Genomic DNA, 16,948 nt, shown 5'->3' with positions numbered 1-16,948 from the left:
TTCAGAAGCACGGCGGCCTCCAACTTTGGGGGCAGAGCATAGCTATCATGGCTAGTAGCCCTTGATATAAACTTGCTTAATCCCCTTTTAAACCCATCCAAGTCAGTGGTCATCCCTGCCTCCAGTGGGAGGGAGTTCCAAAGATTAACTATGCAGGGCATAAAGAAGTGCTTCCTTTGCTGGTGATCAGCTTGGCTTAAACCACCCTTCCCCAAACTTGATGCCTTCTGGATATTTTGGGTGGCACCTCCCATCAGCCCCAGGCAGCATAGCTGCAGGGCACAGAGGCTGGTGAGAGCTGTAGCCCCAAACTTCTGGAGGGCACCAGGTTGGGGAAGGGTTAGGGTCTTCAAAGGAGCCTTTCCTGAGAATTAAAAAAAAAAAGGATTTGGAAATGGTTACCGGTATAAAAAAATAAATAAAAAGGATTGGGTCTTTAGCGGGAACTAGGGGAAAGGCAATGCACTTTGGTGACTCTTACCTCCAATGCTGTGCCCATATAGAATCGCAGAGTTGGAAGGGACCACAAGGGTCATCTAGTCCAACCCCCTGTAGGAAACTTTTTTGCCTAACATGGGTTTCGAACCCTGAGATTAAGAGTCTCATGCTCTAACAACTGAGCTATCCCTTCCTGTGTGCTGCCGCCGCCGCCTCCTCCCCACAGCCAGCATGATCTGCTCCAAACCCTTATCCCCCTCCTAGGGTCACTTCACACATTACACACTTTCCCATATAACAGCAGAACATGGTGCACATGCCAAACGCACGTTTTCCACCATGTACATGAGCTGCACTTGTCGAAAAGCTGGTGCTTTCAGTCTTGCACAATTCTGTTTCTTGGGGAGGGGCAATGGGCAGCCAAATCTGGCCCTGGTAGAGAGGAGTGGAGCAGGTTTAGGCAACACTGTGCATCCCTGCTCCCAATTGCGGGTGTGTGTGTCATTATTCTCCCGGTTTAGCTAACCCTGAGCCAGAAAACGGCCTCAGCGTGGCCATTAGATTACTACCCCTCCACCTTTTCAACACGGAGGTCTCCAGAGGCGTTACAACAATCTAAAAACGCCATTACAGTACAGTGGTACCTCAGGTTAAGTACTTAACTCGTTCCTAAGGTCCGTTCTTAACCTGAAGCACCACTTTAACTAATGGGGCCTCCCGCTGCTGCTGCGCTATCGCCACGTGATTTCTGTTCTCATCCTGAAGCAAAGTTCTTAACCCGAGGTACTATTTCTGGGTTAGCGGAGTCTGTAACCTGAAGCGTCTGTAACCTGAAGCGCATGTAACCCGAGGTACCACTGTATTTAAATCAGTTAAAATAAATTACGGTCAAGAGAGCATTGGAGGAGCCCTACGGTCACTGGATCAGGACAAAGGACACGGGGTAGGGTAACCTAGTCCAGCATTTTGTTCTCACCCTCTTCTGGGAGGCCCACAAACAGAGCCTGAGCGCAGCACAGACACCGCGGCTGGTAGCCACGGATAGCGTCATTCACCGCCATGGATTTGTCTACACCTGTAGTGCTCTGCCACTGGAACTCCCTGCCAATTGAGGGGTGGAGAGCTTTAGAAGACGAGGGGGGAAGCAGCAGCAGCGCCCAGGTGGGTGAAGGGTTCTGGCACTTGCTCGCCCCCTGGGAATGAAGTTAACTCCTTTCTTAACCCAGGGAGGTTCTCTTAAGGTTTAAGGGGGGGGGGGGAGGAGAGAGATTTCCATCCTATAATAATCGCAAGTAAAGAGGAGGGGGGTTTTTTTGGATGTAGAGAGGCAGCTTTCAGACCTCTTGGAAGAGGGAACGTTCCGGACTCCAATAAGCAAGAGTCGTATGAACTTGAGCCACGGGGACCTCTTCTGTCTTCATCGAAGGCGACCCCTCCCGCTCTGCTAGGGATTCCTCCTGTTCTCGATCCCTTAGGTGGGATCAGGGGCGCCCCCCTCCCGGAGATGATCGCTGAGGGGAGCCGGCGGAAGAGGGAGCCCTCCGGTTCGACGGAGCCCCCGGACAGTTTGATTCCCTTTTCCCCCACTCGGCTCGGAGGGGTCCTTGGAAGGAGCGACCCGCCCATCCCTCACCTGCCTCTCCGCCTGCTTGGCGGCAGGTGCTCCCGCTGGTCCCGCGGACGCCTTCCTGCGTCTTCCCCGACGGCTCCGTCTCAGGCTCCGTCTTTCCCTGGAGCTCCCGCCTCCTCCGTCGCCTCTGCCCCTTTCTGTTGCCCGGAGCGCCCTCCGTTCCTTCCCACTCCCCTCCCGTTCACTTGCCAAATCCTCGCCCGCCCCCACCCGCAGGTCGCCACCTCTTCCTCAGTCTAGTTAGTACAACGGCCTGGCAGGCGGAAATGCGGCCGGCGAAGCTTTTCCCAAGCGGGAGGATGCGGCTCCAGTTGGATTCCTCCCCGTCGGCGGGCTGGCAAAGGAAGGCGTGCCGGGCTTAGGGAAGAAAAAGCACTCTGAACATGCGCAGAAGCCGTCTCTACGCCAACCTTTCCGACAGGGGGCGCTGCGCTTCTGACTACCAGGGCTGCGAGGCTGCTCCCGCTGCCCACCCCTTCTGGCGACCTTTCAGTGCGGGGCAGAGCAGAGAAGGAGGGGAATCGGGACCTGCCTGACTCGTCTGCTGCAGAGCAACCACCCAGCCCAGGACAGGTTTCCTCCAGCTCATAGCCCCTTCGCGTCCTGAATCCTCAAAATGCCTCTGAATTAGTTGCTGGGAATCGCAGGTGGGGAGAGAGCGTAAGAAGAGCCTGCTGGATCAGGTCAACGGGCCATTTAGTCCAGCATCCTGTTAGTAGTAGTTGCCTGTGGGATTCAAGCATAAGAGCCTCCTGTGGTTTCTCCCCTCCAGTGGCGCTCAGTTCCTCCTTGGTGTCTTTTCCGATTGGGACATCCCTTTGGCCCCTGCAAGAACAAGATTCTGGGCTGAATGCAGCCTCTCTGGCCTGACCTGGCCACAGAATTTTTCTTATGGAACCTCCAAATCCAGGAGAAGTCTATTTAGGTCCTGATTCAGCACTGCAGGGCTCTTCTGATGTCCTCATGGGACACTGTCCATTTAAACATAGGAAGGTGTTGATAGGGATGGGCTTGATCAGACCCATGTGCAGGGTCCTTGTCTCAACAATGCCCCTGCAGGGCTACCAAGCGGGGCACAAAGTTGACCAGAGAGCCTGCTCCCTCTCCACTGTTTGTTGCTTCTGACTTTGCACATTCCAAGATAAACTCCATGCTTCTCTGGAGAGAAACCAAACACATTGGCCACAAACCTCTTTGTTCCTTCATGAGGGCTGGTCTCTTTGCCTTCTCCTCTCCAGAGATAGCAAGTGTCTTTGCAGAGTTCACCACAGCCCTGCTGATGGCAGACACACAGCTGGAATTGACTGTGCTGGCTTCCTTGGAGGAGGAGGAGAAGCAGGAGGATGCTTAGGAACATCTGAAGGTGCCATCTTAAGGAATTGTAGAGTTGGAAGGGACCCCCAAGGATCATCTACCAGTGGTGGCCAAATTTGGCCCTCCAGCTGTTTTTGGACTACAACTCCCATCATCCCAAGCTAACAGGACCAGTGGCCAGGGATGATGGAAATTGTAGTCCCAAAACAGCTGGAGGGCCAGGTTTGGCCACCACTGATCTAGACCAACCCCATGCAACATGTCCCTTGGTCTGTGTAGCCCAAGTGCCCCCCTTTTAATGCCCTGATCTCAAGCAAGGTGGGAGGGAAGCCTAGAAAGAGAAATGCACTCTGCACATGCCTAGAGGCCCTCTTCTCAGTTACTTCAAACATTCCTAACATGGAATATGCAGACCCTTATCAGCAACATTATTCTAAAGACTTCTCTGCTGTCCTCCACAAAAGCTTCCAGGATAGTTTGTTGACTCTGAACCTGACATTTCCCCCGCCAACGCTGCCTCTTTGTTTTGTTCCACCGCTTGTGCAATTGCCGAAACTCACATCATGGGGCCTCATGTGCAATGTATGACTTACAGTGCCGGGCTGTGGCCATTGCACTTTTCTCAGTGGAACTCTGGAAGAATGAATGCATCGTTCTAAAAGGCCAATGCACGAGCAAGCAAAGCTCACATAAGACAATGCCCAGGGGACCGTTTTTTGGCACGGGAAGGAAGCTCTAAGTTGTGTAAACAAAGGGTTCATGATGAGTTTGGCAGCTGGGGAAGCCAGAGGGCTCTCAGAGCAGCAGGCAGGCTGGTTTTGCTTTCAAGACATGAATTGCTGGCAAGCACCTGTGTAGCTGCTTAAACCTTAAAACACACCTCCCCAGCCCACCCCCAAAAGAATAATGGGAACTGTAGCTTCCCCCCACAGAGATACAATTCCCAGTACTTAGCAAACTACAGTTCCCAGGATTCTTTGGGGGAAGTCAAGAGCTTTCAATGTCTGGAGTGAACACCGACAGATGTCTCTCTTCAGCATTTCATAGGATCATAGAATTGTATACAGGCAACCTGTGATTTGCACGGGGTTTGCATTCTGGGTCACTGTGTGCACTGGTAAGCTCATAAGCCCACCCTGTCCCCATTATGCCCTGTTATGCCCCTGCCCCCCTCCATTATGTCCTTTTCCAGGTCCAAAAACAGCCCATGTGTGCATGGTCATGTGTGCTTTGAATGCACACAAAACAGCTGTTCCCTGTAGTTGGAAGGGACCCAGAGGGTCATCTCATTCAACCCCCTGCGATGCAAAAATCACAGCTAGTTTCCAGAAGTGATTTGGATGTCACCTGGATGTCCAACTGTGCAAAAATTAGGCTTATATCTTTCCTGGTACCCATATTGGAAGAAGAAGAAGAATCTGGGATGCTGGGATCTAGCCCAGCATCCTGTTCTCTCCATGACCAGCCAGATGCCCTAATGGGAAGCCCACAACAGCAGGTCTCTCCCTACTTGTGCTTCCCAGCAGGCATCCTGTCTCCAACAGTGGAGGGAGAACCTACTAATCATGGCTAGGAGACACTGATAGCCCCCTCCTCCATGCATTTGTATACAGTGGTACCTCGGGTTACATACGCTTCAGGTTACATACGCTTCAGGTTACAGACTCTGCTAACCCAGAAATAGTGCTTCAGGTTAAGAACTTTGCTTCAGGATGAGAACAGAAATCGTGCTCCAGCGGCGCGGCGGCAGCAGGAGGCCCCATTAGCTAAAGTGGTGCTTCAGGTTAAGAACAGTTTCAGGTTAAGTACAGACCTCCGGAAGGAATTAAGTACTTAACCCAAGGTACCACTTTAATCTTCTTTTAAGGCCATTCAAGTTGGTGACCCTCACTGCCTCCTGGGGAAGTGAGTTCCACAGTTTAACTCTGCGCTGTTTTGAGGAAGTCCTTTAATTTGTCCCAAACCCTCCAACATTCAACTACATTGGATGTCCATGAGTTCTGGTATTAGGAAAGAGGGAGGAAAAAACGTTATTCGCTTTCTCCACACCTTAATTTTATACGCCTCTATCACGTCATCTCTTACTTGCCTTTCTTTCTAAGCTAAAAAGTCCCAAATGTTGAAAACAACCTTTCTTCAGAGGCGTGTTGCTGCATCATCCCCTTGATGACCCAGGTTGTCCCTTTTCTGGCCCTTTTGCAATCCTGCCCCATGGAAGGACAGCAAAGCAGAGAGAGGACAGTTCCATTCTTAGGAAATGGTGAGGGAGGCTGACGTCAGGGAGAGTCATGTGCTTCCCTGACTGAGACATTCTAGGGAAATGACTAGAGGGAACATAGACTGAGTCCATCAATCAAGCTCAGTGTTGTCGGCACTGACTGGCAGCAATGGCTCTGCGGGGTTTTTCAGAGAGGAGACCTTCCCCTGGAGATGCTGTTGAGGATTGAACCTTGCGAGCTTCTATGTGCAAAGCAGATACTCTGTTGCAGTGGCGTAGCGTGGGGGGTGCAGGGGGGCCCAGCCGCACCGGGCGCAACATCTGGGGGGGCGCGCACTCGCACTCGCAGCTCTCTGCCCCTACCTGGCAGGGGCGCAAATTACTTGCCTTGCCCCGGGTGCTGACAACCCACGCTACGCCACTGCTCTGTTGTGAAGGTGCATGGCCCTTTCTTTTGGGGTTTTGTTTCCTTCAGATGAGAGAGCCCCCCCCTCGTTTCTCATATAACAAGCAGAGCCCAAGTAGAAGCAAAGAGGAAAACATAGAAAATCTTCCAGGGAACAATTTTTGGGCAGCCTCTCCAGCTCCCCCCCCCCCCGTTTCTCTCTGCCATTCCAACTTGAACCACTCCTTCTCTCTCTAGCCTGTATTATCTTTGCAAATTTGAGAGCAGCTTTCAACTGAAGGGTATACAAAAGCTCTCCATAAAGCATAAAATCTAAATATTCACCCGCCACCCTCATGCCCATGAAAGTAAACTACCTGCCCAGAACTATGAAAAAATGTGAGTCTTTGGTGACTTCCAAACCATTTAACACACATTTAAAGCATATGGCTTTTACTAAAGAAGCTTGGGAACTGCAGTTTGTCAAGGGTGCTGGGAATTGTAGCTTTTGGAGAGATACAGTTTCCAGGACTGGGGGAAAGCATGGTTTTTAAAGTGGTATAAACACACTTTAAATGTATGGTATGGATGTGACTTTCATTTATCAACTCTCATACTCTAGTCACACTTCACATGAGGAAAGCATCAGAGAGAAGGCTCCTCACACTTGGACCCCCAGCCTTGGGGTGAGCCCAGATTCTTCCCAACTGAGGAGGCAATGTGGTGTAGTGGTTAGACTAGGACCAGGGAGACTAGATTCAAACTCAGCCCTGAAGTTTGCTGAGTGACTTCAGTCTCTCTGTCTCTCTCAGCCTTGCTAAACACACAGTGATTTTTTGAAGAGAGAAGGGAGGCGGAGAGGACCACATACATCACCCCAAGCTCCTTGGATGAAGGTTTGCAATAACAAATGAACAAATTGAAATGACAGGCATACAAAGCAGTGACATGAAGACTGGAGCACCTGTCAATCCTGCCACCATGATTCAGGCACGTTGTCTGTCTTAAAGAAAAACCGGGTAGATGAACATTCAAGTGTTTAGTGTTTCATTCTTCGCTTCTGGGTGAAATCCGGTTCATCCTTGAGCAGGGAAAAGATGGAACATTCCCTAGTGCCACAGCCAGTGCCTGTCTTCCTGCATTTCAGGGGTTTGGAGTAGTTGACCCTTGGGATCCCTTTCCAACTTGACAATCCTATGATTCCCCCTTGGTCTGTTATTCCAGGAGTGACCTGCTGGGTTTGTGCCAGCTGCAGAAAATCACAGAAATGGAGAAAAGTCAGAAGCTGAAGTTTGGCTACAAAAGTGGCCCTCTGTTTCGGAGAAGAAGCCAGCAAATACTGGTTGGTGAGCCTCACATCCTCAGAGTGTCTTACAGAGGGGTGGGGGCTCCCTGTGGCCCCTGCGTTCCAGGCACTGGTGGGGTGCAGCTCCACGTCCCTCTCAAGCTGGGTGCTCCCAGGTCTGAACGGATGAGCAACTTCAGGGAGCGACTCTCCTGAGTCACCTGTTTGTCCTCTTCCAGCCCGCATTCCCAGTTCCTCCGAGCTGCTCCGTTTCTGCAGCAGCCGCCTCAGCAGCCCTGGATGCATCACGGCAAAACTGCATCCCTTCTGCAGGTGTCTCCACCTGGGCCTTCCCTGAAATGCAACTCCTCCCTTTCTGAGATCTCCTGGTGCCTCAGGATCAGCAAGTTTTGACCTGCAGAGGGAAAGGCTGCCCAAGATGGTGCTTTTGCTTTTCAAGCAATTATTGCTGTTGCGGCGTCTCTTCCTAAACCGCATGGTTCTTCTTCCTTTGTTCCGGGTGTCAGCTCCAAACACCCTTCCTTGGGCCATTCTTCCTGCCTCACCCCCATCCCCAACCAGACTGGTGTTTTATTGTGGGTGAATTCTGCAACATGTTACAGACACAATATCAAGGCATGAGCAGTGGATTTCTCCTGCTTTAACATGGAATCATAGAATTGGAAGGGACCCTCAAGGGTCATCCAGTCCAACCCTCCTACAGAACAGGAAGCACAGCTAAAGAATCCCTAGCAGGTGACCATCCAACCTCTCTTTAAAAGTTTCCGATGAAGGAAAGTCCACCACTTTTGGAGGAAGTCTCAGTGATGCTTTATGGCTGTCCAGAGGGGCCATAGTGCAACCAATTGGGGGTTCTGAACACTTGTGGTATGAACAGGTATGGGATTTCATCAAGTCGTTTTGGGATATGGACAGGGAAGGGAAGATCTCCCAGGGTGGGAGGCTGGGAGAAGAAAGGAAAGCTCCCAGGTGAGAGCTGGGAGGGTCCACTCCAGTGGGGGTTTACGTATAAGCTAAACAAGCTATAGCTTAGGGCCTCACTCTCTTGGCTCCCCCAAAAACAATTAAAGGGAAAAAAACCTGGATGTACATTTCCAAAATATAAGATAAAAAATAATAAAACAAAACCTACATACAGCAACAGTGTTTTGTGTTATGTGCAAATGACTTTAGATACCTATTGTTGTTGTTGTTTAGTCGTTTAGTCGTGTCCGACTCTTCGTGACCCCATGGACCAGAGCACGCCAGGCACTTCTGTCTTCCACTGTCAGATACCTATTAGCTCCATAAATTACCATATAGTATATATTCAACAAGGGACGCGGGTGGCGCTGTGGGTAAAACCTCAGCGCCTAGGACTTGCCGATCACATGGTCGGTGGTTCAAATCCCCGCGGCGGGGTGCGCTCCCGTAGTTCGGTCCCAGCGCCTGCTAACCTAGCAGTTCGAAAGCACCCCTGGGTGCAAGTAGATAAATAGGGACCGCTTATTAGCAGGAAGGTAAACGGCGTTTCCGTGTGCGGCTCTGGCTCACCAGAGTAGCTTCGTCACACTGGCCACGTAACCCGGAAGTGTCTGCGGACAGCGCTGGCTCCAGGCCTATAGAGTGAGATGAGCGCACAACCCTAGAGTCTGTTAAGACTGGCCCGTATGGGCAGGGGTACCTTTACCTTTTTATATATTCAACACAAAAAACAGCAACAATTTGTTGTTGACAAAGGACAGCTGGACATATAAAGAGCCCCATTACCTTCAAGAGCTTAGGGCCTCCTCAAACCTAAATCCGACCCCTTTCTGTGTGAGACAAGGATTAAGATCTACCTTTGACAGAGGACTCTGCATTTTCTTTTCTCTTTCTTTCTCTGTTTTTGTTGTTATCTAGATGAGTTTCTTTTATCTTATTGTAATATGAAAAAGCTTTAATAAAATCTTATGCGGGGTGGGGAGGAAGTTATGGGCTATGTAGCAACTGCAAATGAAGCAGTATGACCACCTCAAAACTTTTGTAGCTGCAAGTAGTATTGAAAGTGTCTGACCACCCTGAGTACAAATCACAGCAAATATGCAATGAAGAGGATGCCTTTTCTTTCTCCCCAGACCCACAGATTATTTGCTTGCATCAACATTGCACTGCTATTGGGGGTTCCAGTGTGAGACAATAGTAGCCCCAGTTTGTTTGTTTGAATTTTAAAAAGGCCTGTTCTGATAATGAGGGATCAGCTAATTTTTCTCAGTTTTGTTCTAAACCTGTAACTCCCCCGAAAAGGACCAAATTCAGTTATATCCCTGTCACTTTTAACAGTTGTAGCTTCCTTTTCCCAAGGAATCCTGGGGGTGAGGTGGAAGTGCTGAGAGGCTTGCTGGTCCTGCCCCACAGACTGCAGCTCTTTGAAATGAACACCATGCATTTCAGGCACCCCCTTTTGCCCCAGGATGGGAGAGTGATCTCCTTATCAGCAAACCAATTCACAGAATTCTTCAAGGCCAGTGAAACCAAAGTAAAATGGGTATAAGTTCGTGGTATAAAGGTGCTTGCTGGCTCTCAGTAAGCATTTTCTGGCTCCAGGGTCTTTGTGTTTTTCCATTGCTGCATTGACCAAGAGCCCGCAGATAGAGCAGGACTTTCAAGGGATGCAATTGGGAAGTAGGGAGGAGGAAGAAATTCAATTTCATTTGCATTTAAAGGCAAGCTTACGAAATGTGCATCTCCTAAAGCAATATGCGAATCAAAACACAGTTATCCTCTGAAGAAAAACTCAGCTGGTGAAAGGCCTTTTAAAAACCGCTATCAGTCAATTTGATAAACAAATGCTTTCTTGAAGACAAAGAACGATAAGGGGATGTTTCCATAACACAAGTTTAAGGGCTTCAATGAACACAATTGTTTGGAGACAAACAATCTGCTCCACAGCTGTGTTTGCAGTCCAAGCAGGGCATCATAGAATTATAGAATTGCAGAGTTGCAAGGGATTCCTGAGGCTCATCTAGTCCAACCCATGGATGTAGCCAGGGTTTTTGTTGGGGGGAGGAGAGGCTTTTGTTAGAGGGGGCAGAACCTCAATTTTCTATTGATTTTTAATTATTTATATTGATTGGGGTGGTATCGCATCTGCCCCCCTGCCCTCCCTTGGCTACGTCTATGGCCCAACCCCTTACAGAGCAAGAATCAGAGCTGGAGCATCCCAGACAGATGACCATCCTTTGTCGGAATTTACTTGTCTCAAGAGACAATGGAGTACACCTCCAGGGGTGAAGTCAAAGCACTGTGTTGGCAGCACTGAAGTGACTTCCCTGGGGTGCAAGCCTGGGCAGCGTGTAGGGAGGGCTGCCCAGAGGACAACACACACACACACACACACACACACACACACACACACACACCGGCCTCGCTGATGTGGTCCAAATGAAGCAGAGCACCAGCTTGGCTGCAGGAGTTGCTAGAGGGAAGCGTACAGTAGACCATCCTTCATCCTTTGAAAATGGAGAGTCTTCTATGCTGGGTGAGAAGGAATTCCCTGCACAGGGTGGTGAAGAAGAAGAAGAAGAAGAAGAAGAAGAAGAAGAAGAAGAGCAGAGAGAGAGAGAGAGAGAGAGAGAGAGAGAGAGAATGTGTTTGTGTGTAGATGTGGCATCCCTCCAGCAAGGGACAAGGGCTCCTCAGCACGTGGGATGCCCTCTCCTGCCTCAGGTGAGAGGACGCCACCTGTGTCCCTGGAGGATTGATGGGGCTTCTTGCTTCTGACAGGAGAAGAACTGCTCGGTCCTGGCTCCAGGCATGTTTTGTCTTTCCTTGCGTGGAGATCAGAAGCAGGTCAGGCTCAGGTATTTTGTACTATTTCGCCCTCTGCAATTACTAAAGGAACAGAACACCGAGCAAGCCCAGAACATTGGCTGGAGACGTGTCTCCCCCCATCCTCCAGTTCACAACCTTCCAGCAGGATCATTGTCACACACACACACACACACACACACACACACACACAGACATGACCCCAGCAAAGGAGATGGAGGGTCAAGGTGGTCTCCTGCAGTGGAGGAAGGAGGCAGCAACTGTCCTGGCTTCAGGGATCCCCTTCTGCTCTTCAGCCAGTGTGGTGTAATGGCTAGTGTGTTGAGCTATAATATGGGAGACCAGGGTTCGAATCCCCACCCAGTCATGAAGCTCACAGGTTAACTTGAGCTGCTCCCTGGTGGGTTGGTGTGATAAAGGGGGAGGCAAACCGTTTACACTGCCTTGAGCTCCTTGGAGGAAAAGGTGGGAGATGAATGCAATGAAAGGAAAGAAATTCTGGTTTTCTGAACCAGGATTTGCTGGCTTCAGTCTTGTGCGGTGCTTAGTCTTAAAATGGTTACTGGACCCCATCTGATGGACCACTGATGAGTTTTATATTTACAAAGCAAGAGCACCCAGACAAAAAGTGCCCCTTTGCTATGCCACATTTCTCACTGGTGGAGAAGTGGCATCACCATCTGTGTCAATTTGGGGGCAAGATTGTGCCTCTTTGGGGCGAGATCTCACCCAAAATAGACATGATCCTGCCCCAAATTGATGCTGATGGTGGCAGCGGTTCTCCGCCAATGGCAGAAGTGGTGGGGATGGTGTGGCACCTGCCAACGTACCACCTGAGGGACTTCTGACACCTGAGGCAGCGGCCTTACCTTGCCTAATGGCCAGACCGGCTCTGCTGAACCCCTTATATCTGATGGGACAAATGTCTTGTCACATCTCTCACCCAGGATGTTTACTAGCTGACTATTACTCACTTGTGAACAGAGCTTCTTCTGTTATAAAACAATTATTTAATCAGATTGCACAACCTTCTTGAGGGTGTGGAAGAGTTTCTGTCCTCGCGTGACCCTTTGCAGTCTCATGCAGAAGCTGCATGCCCCCCATCCTTTCTATATCCCAGCAAAAATAGTGGTGTTTGTAGGGGTTGATTGACTGCGGATCCTAAAATGTTATTACAGACCCCAGAAGGAGGTGGGTGCATTCAGGAGAACTAAGTCACCCTGTGAGGTTCTGCTCTGAGATCAGCCCTGTCTTTCACAAGTGTCATAGGATCATAGAGCTGGAAGGAAACTCAAAGGTCATCAGGTGCACCCCCCTGCTGATGCAGGAAATCCATGGCTACAACATTCCTAGTAGGCGGGCCACCCAGCCTCTGCGTCAAAACTTCCCAGGAAGGGAGATTCCACCACCTCCCGAGGAAGACTCAAGCAACTCACGCTGTCAGGAAGTCCTTCCTAATGTTTATGCAATACCTCTTATTGTACATTGAGCCCATTGGTTTGGACCCTTCTGTCTGGTGCAAGAGAGAATAAATTTGGCCTGTCATCTGTGTGACAAGAACAATGGCAAGAGAAATTGATGAACTATGAAGAAATGGCTAAATTGACATACGAACTGAGAGATAAGGACAACTATGCCTTTAAAGAAGAATGGGAACTTTTCACACATTACTTAAAAAGACAACAAAATGGATTCCTTGGCAGGTTTTGAATAAACATACACAAATCTATTGATTGTTAATGTAGTTGATAGATAATATAAGGATTCGTACAATTTTACAGTATGCAGAGAACAATATGAGTTGTTATCTCACATCTTAACCACCTCTTCTCCAGACTAAACGTACCTAATGCCTTCGGTCTTCCTTTGTAGGGCTTGTGGCTCATCCAGAAGACCTCACTTATCCAGCATTCCACCTGACCTTTATCCCAGTCCTTATCTGTGTATTGGATATGAAACCGTAGTGTGGATTTTTAGTGAGTGCACTGGAAAGAGGGGGTTCACCCTTCACTCACCAGCTGAAATGTTCCCCCCAATGCTGTCCCCCTCAGTGCAGCGATTAGTTGGGGGCACCCAAGCCCTGCTGCAGGATGATAATGAAGAAAGGAAAGGAAGGAGATGATTCTGAGAGCCTTGAGTTCTAAGCATTTTTGAAATGCATACTTCTATTACGAGGTGCTTGTACAGCTCATCCTTTTCATGGATGCATGCATCTGTTATGAACACCTGTTTGCCCATAACCTTATCCCCAATTAATAAGCTCACATAAGAACGTAAGAGCTTGCTGGATCAGGCCAGTGACCCATCTAGTCCAGCATCCTGTTCTCACAGTGGTCAACCAGACGGGAAACCCACAAGCAGGATCTGAGGACAAGTCTCCCTTCCTGTGGTTTCCAGCAACTGGTATTTAGAAACACTGCTTCATCTGACTGTGGAGGCAGAACATAGCTATCCTGGCTACTAGTTCCCATTAGCCCTCTCCTCCATGTATCTGTCCAATCCTCTTTCAAAGCCATCTAAGTTGGTGGCCATCACTGCCTCCTGCAGGACTGAGTTCCATAGTTTAATGCCGTGCTGTGTGAAGAAGGACTTCCTTTCCCCTGTCCTGAATCTTCCAGCTTTCCGCTTCCTTGGTTGCCCCCAGTTCTAGTGTTAGGAGAGAGGGAGGAAAAACTCTTCTCTAGCCACTTTCTCACACACCAAAGGAATGAAGAAAGGTTGGTTTAGTACATGAAATGAAAAGAGACAGGGTGTATAGATGCTTCTTCACGTAGCAAGGTTACACACACATGAAGGCAGGAAATCACACAGTACATCAGCTCTACACAGTAGTACCTCGGGTTACAGACGCCAGTGTGGTGTAGTGGTTAAGAGCGGTAGTCTCGTAATCTGGGGAACCGGGTTCGTGTCTCCGCTCCTCCACATGCAGCTGCTGGGTGACCTTGGGCCAGTCACACTTCTTTGAAGTCTCTCAGCCCCACTCATCTCACAGTGTTTGTTGTGGGGGAGGAAGGGAAAGGAGAATGTTAGCCGCTTTGAGACTCCTTAAAGGGAGTGAAAGGCGGGATATCAAATCCAAACTACTACTCCTCCTCCTCCTCCTCCTCCTCCTCCTCCTCCTCCTCCTCCTCCTCTTCTTCTTCTTCTTCTTCAGGTTACAGACTCCACTTACCCAGAAATAGTACCTCGGGTTAAGAACTTTGCTTCAGGATGAGAACAGAAATCGTGCTGCGGCAGCGGGAGGCCCCATTAGCTAAAGTGGTACCTCAGATTAAGAACAGTTTCAGGCTAAGAATGGACCTCCAGAATGAATTAAGTTCTTAACCCGAGTTACCACTGTAATTCTAGGATTCTCTTATTTCTGGTCTTATTACAGCTCCTTCCTTGGCTTCACTGAAAGCATGCCCCCTTTTCTCTATCAGTTTTTTTGACTCACCCAGCATCACTTCCCTTTTCCCAGTTGCTTTTGATGGCTGCTGGTCAAACAGGGCAGGTGTACTTAGAGCCCTACCTTGCATCAAACTGGGGGAAGTCCCACATCCCATTTCAATTACACACACATACACATACACACACACACACACACACAGAGAGAGAGAGAGAGAGAGAGAGAGAGAGAGAGAGAGAACTTGTGACTTGTGCCCCCAGTTGATGCCTCCAAGATGGCCCAACTTCAAAGATGAGCCAGTTGACATCATCTCCCTGGCCCTCAGCATCATCAGGAAGGTGATGACGCAGTGAGGATGATGTTCCCTGTCAGCTCTGGAAAGACACACCCATCACCATCAGCAGGAGGCCAAGTGGCGGTGGTGGTTTGACCCAGTTAATGCAATTGCCAGGGCGGAGGAGAGCACCAAGTTATCAGGAAATCATCCTTGACAGCAGCAGCTGGTAGAACTTGCTCAGCACCTTCTCTAGCCTCCCTCACCAGGAAGAAAACAGAGTGGCTTCCTCTGAATCTGGCTCTGACGGCCACCAGAAACCTCTGTATCGAATGTGCTATCAGGGCAGGGCTTTGGGTCAGAGGTCCAGGGTCCCCACTCAGCAGTGCAGCAGCTGGGCTGGCTTGTTCCTGTGAAGAATCACAGGACTGTAGACTTGGATACCTCAACATACATCTAGTCCAACCCTCTGCAAAGCAGGTATCACAGCTAAAGAATCCTCGAGAGACGACCACCTAACCTCTATTAAAAAACATTCAATGAAGGAGAGCCCACCACTTTCCAAGTTTGTCCACTCCACTGTCCAATGGCTCTTACCTCCAGATGTTTAGTCAAAATCTCCTTTCTTGTCATTTGAATTCATTGGTTTGGGTCCTACCCTCTAGAGCAGCAAAAATAAGCTTGCTCCATCTTCTATATGACAGCCCTTAAGATATTTGAAGATAACTCTCATATCACCTCTCAGTCTTCCCTTCTCCAGGCTAAACATTCCCAGCTCCCTCAACCCTTCTTCTAAAGAGAAGTCCGGAGTCTAGAAGACTCAGCCCTCTCCTCCAGCACTCAGGATGGGTGGGAGAGTGAGGCCCAGCTCTTTGAGAAGCTGAGCATGCTGGACCTCTGTGGGTCTGGAAGATGCCAATATAGAGGCTCATCCACAGGGGCAAAGGGGTGGGGTGGGTATTAGGAGAGACTCTTATCTGTTTGTATCTGTGTATCTAGAAAAGTGGTATATAAATGCAATTAATGACAAGCAAACTCTAGTTGACGTTAAACAAAATTCAAATTTTTCATTGTATAATATGTGAATCCCACATATTATTACAGGAGCAACAACAACTTGCATTTTAAGAGTTTATGAATATTGTGACTACTAGTAAAAAATAAGATTGCCCTGCAAATTAAATATGTTATTTGATTGTTTAGTTTATCCAAATAGTCATGGCACCAATGTTCAGAGAGTTTTAGTGTAGTCGCCTCTGCTTTAGGGCCTGATCGACCATAGGCCTGGAGAAGGCTGGTGTTTGGACTTGACACACTCACAGAAGCTGAGCTGGATGAGCACATTTTGCCTTGGATGTTGTTACACTGAGGTTCTGAGTTTAGGAAAAGAAGAGGGGTACAGTTATTGGGGGCTATACTGTACATATGTGATAGGAAAGATCCTAGCTGTAACTAACTAAGAGGAAATGCAATGAGTCCTGCTTGGTCTTTCAATTGAGCAGGAGAGATACAAAAGATCTCTCCAACCCCAAGGTAAAGACAAAGAAGGAAGAAAAAACGACGAGCTGAGCAACCCTGCAAGCATCAGCCCAGCACCGAAGGAAGACCAAGCAGTCAGTGGAAAAAGGACGTTCTAGGAAGGTTGGAGATTTCTCCCGATGTTGTCAGCCTGTGTTGCAAGCTGAGTTCCATCCCAACACCTTCTGGCAGAGGTGTCCCTACTGAAGCGAGTCAAAGAGTTCCAGGATGGACTTTGAACCAGTGATGGGACCTGTGGGAGGCTCCTGGGGCAGCCCTGCCTTTCAAGTCAGGAGAACAGGTACCAGTTCAGAAGACTGGCTCTTCTATGGCTTCTGACAGAGCCCCAGTTGTGCAAATCGACCAGGGAGGGACCAGGCTGGGGCTGAGACTTTTTCTTACATCCATGACCCTGTGTGAACTCCCTGAAATAAACTCCCAGAAGCAGCAGCTGTCCAGGGTGCCATGTCTCTGCCACGTCACCTTTCACTGTAGTGCATCAGTACAGCCCCTGGCAGTTAAATGGGCAGATATTTTTTGGAGGGAGGGCAGAGAAAGTGCCTTGAGGAACAAAACAAGGCGACCCTGTTTGCCCCCTGCTTTCCAAGGGCCATGGGGGGGGGGAAGAGATGGGACTCTTTCTTTACCCCACCCTTGAGTGTCACTAATAATCGTCATACCCTGAGCT

This window comes from Podarcis raffonei, chromosome 14 (genome assembly GCF_027172205.1).
Source record: "Podarcis raffonei isolate rPodRaf1 chromosome 14, rPodRaf1.pri, whole genome shotgun sequence".
Classification (NCBI taxonomy): Eukaryota; Metazoa; Chordata; class Lepidosauria; order Squamata; family Lacertidae; genus Podarcis; species Podarcis raffonei.
This window is presented reverse-complemented; position numbering follows the sequence as displayed.